The following is a 10,763-nucleotide window of genomic DNA, read 5'->3' on the forward strand; positions in this document are numbered from 1 at the left end:
AAAAGAGATAGAGAAGTTGCATTACTAATCAGGGAGCATATCACATCTGCATTCAGAGGGCCCATTCACTGAGGCAAATGGGTACAGCTCATAAATAAGATGGGTGCAATCACTCTGATAGGATTATACTATAGGCCCATCAGCCAGCAGGACATGGAGGAACAAATATATAGGCAGATTATGGAAAGATAAAATAACAACAGGACAGGGGACCTTTAACTTCCCCGGTACTGACTGGGACTCCCTGGCAACAAGAGGCTTAGATGGGGCAGAATTTGGTAAGTGCATCCAAGAGGGATGGTCCAACTAGAGCAGCAGCCATACTGGACCTTGTACTGTTTCATGAAACTGGCCAGGTGGCTGGTCTTTCAGTGGGAGAGCATTTTGGAAACAACTCCTTTTGATCGCAACTCCTTAAGTATGAATAAGTCAGGACCTTGAAAGAAGATACTAAATTGGGGAAGTCAAATTACATCAGTATTAGGCAGAAGCTTGTAGTGTTAATTGGGAGGAGCTGTTATTGGGCGAGTCCACATTTAACATGTGGGAGTTGGTTAAAGACCTACTGATCAAGGTTCAGGACTGGCATTTTCCAATAAGGAGGGAGGACAAGGATGGCAAGGTAAGGGTCCCCTGAATAACATGGAGGTTGTGAATTTAGTCAAAAAGGAAAAAAAAGCAGATTTAAAGTTTAGGATGCTAAAATTGATCAGGACCCATCAGAGATTGATAGATTCTTGTTGTCTCAGGGAATTAAGGGCTACGGGTTCAATGCGGGTAAGTGGAGTTGAAGTAGCCATCAGCCATGATTGAATGGCGGAGTGGACTCGATGGGTCAAATGGCCTTACTTCCACTCCTATGTCTTATGGTCTTATGGAATATAAAAAAAGCAGAAAAGAACTCCAACAGGGAATTAGGAGAGCAAGAAGGGACCATGAAATGAACTTGGCAAGTAGGGTTAAGATTTCCAAGCATTCTATACATGCATTAAAAACAAGAAGATAACTAGGGAGAAGGTAGGCCCACTATAGGATAAAGGAGGGAACTTGTGCTTGGAGGCAGAACACAGAGGCAAGGCCTGAAACAGAGTCAAACATATATTCCGCACAGAAACACGCTCTTCAGTTGAGCATGTTAATGCCGACCAGATATCCTAAACTAAACCAGTCCCATTTGCCAACACTTGGCCCTTATCCCTCTAAACTCTTCCTATTAGTACACCCATCCAGAAGCATTTTAAATATTGTAATTGTACCAGACTCCATCACTTCCTCTGGCAGCTCATGCATGCAGCACCGTCTGCTTGAAAATGTGCCTCTTCGTTCCTTTAAAACCTTTCCCCTTTCACCCTAATCCTATGCCTGCTCGTTCTGGACTCCCCCACGCCAGGGAAAAGAATCTTGTCTTTTTACCCCATCAATGCCCTCATGATTTTATAAACCTATAGGGTCACCCCACACCCTCTGAAGCTCCAGAAAACAGCCCCAATCTATTCAGCGTCTCTCTACAGCTCAAATCCTCCGATTGTTGCAAATCTTTTCTGAACTCTTTCAAGTTTCACAAGATCCTTCCAATAGGAGGGAGATCAGAACTGCACACAATATCGCAAAAGTATTCTTGTACAGCCACAACATTAACAATATGTATAGGGTATAAACAGTAAGTCCTCAGTTTTGTGAAACAAGATTAAGCTAAGCATGACTCAGATCAGGTAAGAATTTGCAGTTAACAATGGGGTGCTGGAGGCAAGGGTAATGAGTTAACAAGGTGGAAAAACATTCATTAAGTAGAGCCATTTAACAAGATGAGGTAGCATTCAGTATATAAATTCAGTTAACAAGGTGAAAAGTATTATGTGAAATCAGTCATTCGTTGTGTAACAGCAGATGGCTTAACCTTTACTGTTGATAATCATTAATTGTAACACAGTCACCCAATTAATATGTACATTACCTTATCTGGATGCTCCTCCCTGTAAAATGACTATATAGTTCATTGAGAAACTACTGTTCTAGAGAAGACCATGAATGCCTGTCTTTGTGCACGTGGGCAATTGTTCTCTCTCCCTCCAGGGCCCGGAATAAAGATGAAGGAGGTAAAACTACAGTGTCTCTAAGCGTTTTGCTTCTACTGAGGGGGGCAAACAGTAGGACAACATGACCTATCAACTCCTAAACTTGATGCTCTGACCAATAAAGGAAAGCATACCAAATAGCTTCTTCACTTAGTGAGTTTTGAAAAGATTTATATAGACTAAGACAATACATCCATCCTAAGACAAGCCAAAGAAAGACACGCTCGTGAATTCCTGGAAGCATGGCATTCCAACCGGAACTTTATCAACAAACATATCGAGGTAGACCCCATCTACCACCCCCTGAGAAAACAAACAGGAAATTACTTCAGCATAGTAAATAACATCACCAGAGGAAATGACATCACCAACCCAAAGAAACCCAAACATATAAACAGAAAGCAGGAATTTTCAGAATTGCTTCGCCTGAGGCCCACTGAAGATGTTACCTAGTAGGGTAACGAAACATCTGGAAATGAACCTTCCAGCTCAGCGAGCAAACCTACATCCAAAACCTTCTTCACTTTCCTATCTGTGACCGCACTTTGTATCGGTATTCATCCAGGAGAAGGATACGGAGGATAGCGAGATTAATGTGGGGCATGCTAATACGTGAGAGCGTTTTGAGATCAAGAAAGAAGTGGTGTTGGCTCGCTTGAAGATGATTAAGGTGGATAAATCCCCAGGGCCTGATAGCATCTATCCCAGGTTATGGAGAGGGGTAACAGAGATGATTTCTGGGGCCTTGATCAAGATCGTTGTATCCTTCCAAGCCACTGGAGACGTCCAGAGGACTGGCTGGTAGCTAATGTTGTTCCTTTGTTCAAGAAAGAGAGATAATTCAGGAAATTAAAGGCCAAGTATTCGCACATTTGTGGCTGAGAAGCTATTAGAGAGCATTCTTAGCTGTAGGATTTATGCACATTTGGAAAAGCACAGTCTAATTACGGATAGTCAGCATGACTTTGTGTGGGGCAAGTCTCGATTGATATTTTTGAAGAGGTGACTAAGATGATCAATGAGGGTAGAGCAGTAGATGTTGCCTAAATGGATTTTAGTAAGACTTTTGACAAGGTCGCTATAGTAAGCTCATCCATAAGATGCATTGGATACATGATCACTTGGATGAATGGACTCAGAGTTCGCTTGCACATAAAAGGCAGAGGGTCGTGATAGAAGGGTGAGTTTCTGGTTACAGTGGTGTTCCGCAGGGATCCATAGTAGAATCTCTGCTGTTTGTAATATATCAAGGAGAGAAATCAGAAGAATGAGGTTGCGAAACTTATGTGCCATGATTGAATGGCAGAGCAGATTCGATGGGCTGAATAGCGTAACTTCTGTTCCTATGTCTTGTGGTCTTACATATAAATGACTTGGATGAAAATGTAGATGAGTGGGTTAGTAAGTTTGCAGGCAACCAAAGATCAGTGGAGGTGTGGATAGTGTAGAAAATTGTCAAAGGATACAGCAGAATCTAGATCAGTTGCAGTTACGCAGAGAAATGACAGATCGAGTTTAATCTGGGTAAATGTGAGGTACTGCACTTTGGGAGATTATATGTTAAGGAAAAGTATGCAGTTAATGGCAGGAACCTGCACAGCACTGACGTACAAAGGGATCTTAGGGTTCAAGATCATAGCTCCCCAAAGGTGGTCACATAAGTACACAGGATGGTAAAGGAGGTATATGGCATGCTTGCCTTTATTGGTCAAGGAACTGAGTACAAGAGTCAGCATGTCATGTTGCAGCTTTAAAAGACTTTGGTTAGGCGGCACTTAAGGGTATTGTGTTCAATTCTGGTCGCCACATTACAAGAAAGATGTGTAGGCTTTGAAGAGAATGCAGAAGAATTGTACCAAGATGCTGCCTGGATTAGAGTATATGAGCTAAAAGGGGAAGCTAGAAAAACTCAATGTTTACTCTGGAGCAGCAGAGGCTGTGGGGAGACTTGATAGAAGTCTATAAAATTATGAGATGCATAGGTAGGGTTGATGGTCAGAATCTTTTTCTTAAAATTGAAGCATCTAATAAGAGGGGGCATGTATTTAAGGTGAGGGGGAAGTTCAAAGGAGATATGAAGGGCAAGTTTTTTTTTAAACAAAGTGGTACTGAGAAAGCCTGTAGCCTTAGATGTGACACATCTGCTACAGGATATGCAGGAAAGCGCTAGACCAGGGGAGTGGGGGGGGGGGACATTTGTTCAGAAGGACACCCACTCTAATCTTAATTAGTCAATCTTAACCTGTCAATTAGTTCCTCTTCCTCTACAAACTTTTGCCATTTTATTGCTGCTTATCTGATTAAGGACATGTGGTGTTTTTGTAATCTCAGTACCAATTTCTGTATAAAGACCGCTTGTTTGCAGCAATAAGGGGAATAGCTTGAGAGAGCTCTTAGGAGTAAGAACTGGCGCCACTACTCTGCTAACAGTTTATAAAAGCTTAGATCAAGCCTGGTTTGGAGGTACCTATGCTATAGTGTGTCATTGATGCCATTGGTAAATAAAAGGCAATTCCAGACTGCCACAGAGTACGATCTCCGGGACGAACCAAAAGAGGCTTACAGGTAGAGTCCATTAGGATTCCCTGAGCCACCTCGAATAGGTACTTTTAACAGTTGGTAGTCTGGAATGCACTGCCAGAGGTGGTGGTGGAGACAGACAAATAGGGGCATCTAAGGGACATTTAGATAAGTATATGAATATGCAAGAAATGGAGGGATACGGACCAAGGGCAGGCAGAAAGGATTTGTCGGTTCTGCTATAATGTGATAGTTCCATTCCTGTGCAATCTCATGTTATAAAAAATTGTGTATAGGAGCACCATATAATCTAATGGGGCAGGAACCACATTGTAACCAAGACATGCTTAAAAAGTTTGTGCTTTAGAAAGTGTCCCCAATTCGTCAATCGCATTATTGCAATTTTGCATCAATGAAACCCGGGTTAAAGCAGAACAACCTGTATAGAACATAGAACAGTACAGGACAGGACCTTTGGCCCACAATGTTGTATGAGGTTTAATCCTAATGTAAAATATAATAATTTAACCTACACACCCCTCAACTCACTGCTATCCATGTGCATGTCCAGCAGTTGCTTAAATGTCCCTAATGACTCTGCTTCCACCACCACAGCTGGCAACGCATTCCATGCATTCACAACTCTGTGTAAAGAACCTACCTCTGATGTCTCCTCTATACCTTTCTCCTAATATCTTAAAACTATGACCCCTTGTACCAGTCAATCCTGCCCTGGGGAAAATGTCTCTGGCTATTGACTCTATCTATTCCTCTCATTATCTTATATACCTCGATCAGGTCTCCTCTCTTCCTCCTTCTCTCCAGAGAGAAAAGTCCCAGCTTATTCAACCTTTCTTCATAAGGCAAGCCCTCCAGTCCAGGCAGCATTCTGGTAAACCTTCTTTGCACCCTCTCCAAAGCCTCTGTTTCTTTCCTGTAGGAGGTCGACCAGAACTGGACACAATATTCCAAGTGTGGTCTCACCAGGGGCTTGTAGAACTGTAGCAAAACCTTGTGGCTCTTAAAACTCGATCCCCCTGTTAATGAAAGCCAAAACACCATATGCTTTCTTAACAACCCTATCCAGTTGGGTGGCAACTTTGAGGGATCTACATACTTGCACACCCAGATTCCTCTGTTCCTCCACACTGCCAACAATCCTGTCTTTAATCCTATATTCAGCATTCGAGTTTGACCTTCCAAAATGCATCACTTCGCATTTATCCAGGTTGAACACCGTCTGCCATTTCTCAGCCCAGCTCTGCGTCCTGTCTATGTCGCGCTGCAGCCTGCAATAGCCCTCGATACTGTTGACAGCACCTCCAACCTTTGTGTCAAATTTACTAAACCACCCCTCAACCTCCTCATCAAAGTCATTTATAAAAACTTCAAAGGGCAGGGGCCCAAGAACAGAGCCCTGCGGGATCCCACTCAACAATGTCCTCCAGGCAGAATACATTCCACCTACAATCACTCTCTGCCTCTGTCAGCCAAGCAATTTTGAACCCAGGTAGCCAAATCTCCCTGTATCCCATACTTTCTTACTCTATGAATGAGCCTACCATGCGGAACCTTATCAAATGCCTTGCTCAAGCCCTTATACACCACATCTACTGCTCGACCTGTCTTGTCACCTCCTCAAAGAGCTCAATAAGATTTGTGAGGCATGACTTGCCCCTCACAAAGCCATGCTGACTGCCTTTAATCACACTACACTTTTTGCTAAATAGCCACAAATCCTATCCCTCAGAATTCTTCCCAAAACTTTGCTGACCGCAGACATTTGTTTAATTTGACATTATGTTCAGCACATTGTGCGCCGAATGGCTGTACTGTTCTATATACAAGGAGAAAGTTAGGGCTGCAGATGCTGGAGATCTTCAGCAGATGGCCAATCAGGAAACTCAATTGGTCTTACCATCTGCCATCAAGTGTATTGATAAATATTTGCTCGTAAGCATTCAACCTTCTGGCCTCATTACAAATGCATTTTCCATGGTCAGGTCCTAGTATGGGACCCAAACCTGGAGAACCAGGCCCAGAGATTGGGATGCCAACTACTGTGCCACAAGATCTCCCAAACTGTTACATAAGTTGGAGTAATTCAAAGCTGCAGCACTCTACAGTTGTCAATTTTCTCATGTTTATACGTAACTAAATTTATACATGGGGCAAATCTCAGGAACATGAAGTTTGAACATGTATTGACCTCTGTGCCTTGCTACTATTCTCCTCTTTAACCACTTAAGAATGAAGGAAATGAAATGACATATGATAAAGCAAATCTGTGCTTTAAAATATGAATCAAAAGATTCTTTTAAAAGCCAAATAACAAGGCAAACCACTCATTCATTTTGAATAAATTATTTCCATTATCCCAAATTTACCAGCATTAACAAAATTGTATATTGATGCTTCTTGCTTTCCCTAATGTTTTCAAAGTATTGTCACACCGACTTCCTGAAGCAAAACGTTGGTTTTGAATAGCAAACAACTGCATGCTATCAGCATTCATAGCTATGCCGCTCCAGTCCTGACATTGAAACGAGCTTCCTCTTTGGTACAGTGAAAGGTGTCTCATGGCAAAGAAAATACTTGGCGTCCTATCAGACATTAGCACAACTACAGATTTCCTCTAATGCACCACTTATTGGTTTGAAAGGTTTAAATCACCATTTCTTGTCATTTGATTTTCAAAAAGACTTTTGATAAAATGAACAAACTTAAAATTTGCTATATGTGGACATCACCCAGTTCAACACGATACCCTTGGAATCACTGAGTCAAAGGCACCAAAATATGCAGTCCTTCAAGCAAACCCTAAGGAAAAGTCCTTTCCATCTGTGCAAATGGGATAACAGCATACAAAGCCATTTAGCCCACCATGTTTATGTTCACTCATAATTTAAAATCCTACTGTCCTTCCTTAGTTCTATGTGTTTCAAACAATTATCAAAACTTGCAATATGATGCAACTGACACTACCTTTACCACTCCAAACTTTAACTCAAAACTTCTCTGAAGCTCTCAGCTCATTCAGTCAAAATAACTTAATTTCATCATTCACCATATCCAAGCTCCCCAATTATTAAATTTAACACTGTTGCTTCACAATGCCAGGGACCTGGGTTCGATTCCAGCCTTGGGCGACTGTGTGGAGTTTGCACATTCCCCCTGTGTCTGCGTGGGTTTCCTCTGGGTGCTCCGGTTTCCTCCCACAATCCAAAAGATGTGCAGGTCAGGTGAATTTCCCATGCTAAATTGCCCGAGTGTTAAGTCAGAGGGAAATGGGTCTGGGTGGGTTACTCTTCAGAGGGTCGGTGTGGACTCGTTGGGCCGAAGGGCCTGTTTCCACACTGTAGGGAATCTAATCCAATCTAAATCTAAAATCTTCAATGCCCATTGTTGACAAAGTACTCTGTGCCTAACATTAAACCAATTTAAACCCTCTTCCCCAAAAGCTATTTATTACTTTATCTGCCTGCACATGCAATAACCTTGGGCGACTGTCTGTGCGAAGTTTGCACATTCTCGTGCGTTTCCTCCAGGTGCTCCGGTTTCCTCCCACAATCCAAAGATGTGCAGGTCAGGTGAATTGTAGTGCTAAGTGCATTAGTCAGGGGTAAATATAGGGTGGGGGAATGGGTCTGGTCGGGTTACTCTTCAGAGGGTCGGCGTGGACTTGTTGAGCCAAATGGCCTGTTTCCATACTATACGGAATCTAATCTAAAAAAAAACGATGTTTACATATGCTCTTCCTCCACAAGCATCCAAAGTAAAATTGAAAACTTTACAACCAAGCAGGCCTGGATAAAAATCAAACTAGACAGTGTGGTTATGATCATTATCAGTCTGCTTTTACAATGCCATGAAATACATAAGACAAAGCAACAGATTTGAACATGTCAGAAGGTCACAGGTATGAGATACCTAGCAGCCCAGCAACCAGAACCTGCTGGTAAAAAAAATTGACACAGTGATAAAGAAGCGTAATTGTTAAATAATACACCTACTGGAAATCCTGAATACATATACCACAAATGGCTCCAGAAACATGTTGCCACTTTGTAGGACAACTTGTAAATCTGAAAAAGCTTTACAACTGCAGAAACCTGCCTGATAAACACTCCATTTTTATCAATAAATCAATTAAGTAAGACGGCATCCAACATCATTGCCTTCCTAATAATACCTTGGGTAAAAACGACCTAGGTAATAAACTCCAAGAAATTGTACAGATTGATACAACTGATCATTCACTATTTTCTGGATTAGTGGTACTGGAAGAGCACAGCAGTTCAGGCAGCATCCGAGGAGCAGTAAAATCGACGTTTCGGGCAAAAGCCCTTCAAAAGGATGAAGGGCTTTTGCCCGAAACGTCGATTTTACTGCTCCTCAGATGCTGCCTGAACTGCTGTGTTCTTCCAGCACCACTAATCTCGAATCTAGTTTCCAGCATCTGGAGTCATTGTTTTTACCTGATCATTCACTATATCCACTGTTCTCAAAATAAAAGCTAACCATCAACAAGCAAGTTCACAAACTTAAGGATGAAGTTATAAGCAAGGTACTGCTTGAACAGATCCTGTTCACACAATGCATGGACAATGCACCTCCCTTCCTCCATTACCACTCATCTGCAAAATTATTTCTCCACTACACCTATGCCAAGTACTCATTACCCCTCACCCATCTTCAACCCCACTCCTGCCTCTAACACACTGAGCCCTCCAGTGTACCCAGACATCCTCATAACCTCAATTTCCTGCCTCAGAACTCATCTTTCCACAACCCCCAGCCCCAAATCACCTCATAACCAATCTCCAAACCCTAAACAGCTTCCTCAACCCACATCTGCTCCTAAGGCCATCCTTACACTGCTGCCTTAGCCCCAGAATCCTGATCTCACATGAGATCTCCTCCTGAAACTCCTGTCCTGCCCGGGACCCAGACCTTAACCACTCCAACCAGATCCTAAGACTCACTCTCAACCACCTGACCTCCAGCCACCAATTCTGTATCCAGACCCACTGACCACCCTTTCGCATGCCAGTCACACCCCCCTTCCCTGTTCTCCCACCCCGAAAAACCTTTATCGCCGTGCTTTCCTCTCCCAGACCCCTCCCCCCTTTGCACCAGACCCTCTTTGGGATCCCAGGTCCCCTCCTTCCAATTCTTCCCCAGACTCCTTGGGTCCTGCACTCACTTACCCCCAGACCCACTCCTCTCCCATCACTCCCCCGTCATCGTCCTCCCCAGGGTCACGGGGAGCTGTCCTCGGTGCAGGGAGAGCCCGGGGCCCTTCCTTTCCTGTACGCCTCACCGACCAGCCCACATGCAAGCGGCGCGGCCGCAGCCCCGGCCCCGAGGCCTACTCCGGGGCCTGGGTCGCTGCGGCGAGCGGGAAGCGCCGGGGCCTAGGGGGCAGCTCAACGACGACCCTGGTTTTGGAGATGGGGGGGTGGGGTGGTTAGTGGCGGGGGGGGGGGGGGGGGGAGGTGACAGAGGGCGATCCAGCTCCCCACCCCCGGGGGTCCGGGCTGACGGGATTGGACCGGGCCGTCCTGGTTCCCCCCCCGCACTATAAAAAGCAAGGCTGCTCACCGAGATGCTCCTCCAGCGGACCGAGTCTGCGTCTATCAGACAGTGCAGCTCTAACCTCTCCCTCGGCCCGCACCGAGCCTGGCCTGGCCGCACCTCCTAATCCTCATCGCCATCACCGCCATTGGGGAGGGGGAGGGGAAAACAAACCGTCTTCTGCGGTCACGTGGACAGGCTTGGCCCCCTCCGGGGGGGGAGAGGGGGAGAGAGGAGGGAAAGGGTAAACCTGTGTATACTGTGTGTGTGTATCCTGTATGTGTGCAAAAACACCCTGTACGTGTACACCAAGTCAGATAACTAGTGCGTATACCCTGTGTACACCAACTGTATCTAGCTAATGTGTGTAAACACCATGTATGTGTGTACACCAAATGTGCCTAACTAGGGTGTATATCCTGTTTGTGGGTACACCGTGTGCCAAACTAGTGTCTAAACACCCAGTATGTGTGTATGCCATGTGTGTAACTAGTATATGTAACCAGTGTGTGTGTACACCAAGTGTGTGTATCTATATGTATGTGCGTACACCAAGCATATGTATCCTGTGTATGTGAATACCTTGTATGT

The 10,763-nt window shown here is 44.3% G+C and overlaps 1 protein-coding gene across 6 annotated transcripts in view; it reads right to left on the bottom strand.

The window, feature by feature from the left end:
* phf3 (PHD finger protein 3) overlaps positions 1-10,342 on the bottom strand; it is a 161,685-nt gene extending 151,343 nt beyond the window's left edge. For 5 of the 6 annotated variants that reach the window (XM_072558297.1, XM_072558273.1, XM_072558262.1 and 2 more), the window contains exon 1: positions 10,200-10,342. The gene's annotated coding sequence lies outside the window, so the exon portion shown is untranslated. Of the gene's footprint in view, positions 1-9,805; positions 9,931-10,199 lie in introns of those variants that run through there. The other variant, XM_072558290.1, reaches the window with a different exon arrangement.
* Between the last annotated feature and the right edge of the window lie 421 nt (positions 10,343-10,763).

This window comes from Chiloscyllium punctatum, chromosome 3 (assembly GCF_047496795.1).
Source record: "Chiloscyllium punctatum isolate Juve2018m chromosome 3, sChiPun1.3, whole genome shotgun sequence".
NCBI lineage: Eukaryota > Metazoa > Chordata > Chondrichthyes > Orectolobiformes > Hemiscylliidae > Chiloscyllium > Chiloscyllium punctatum.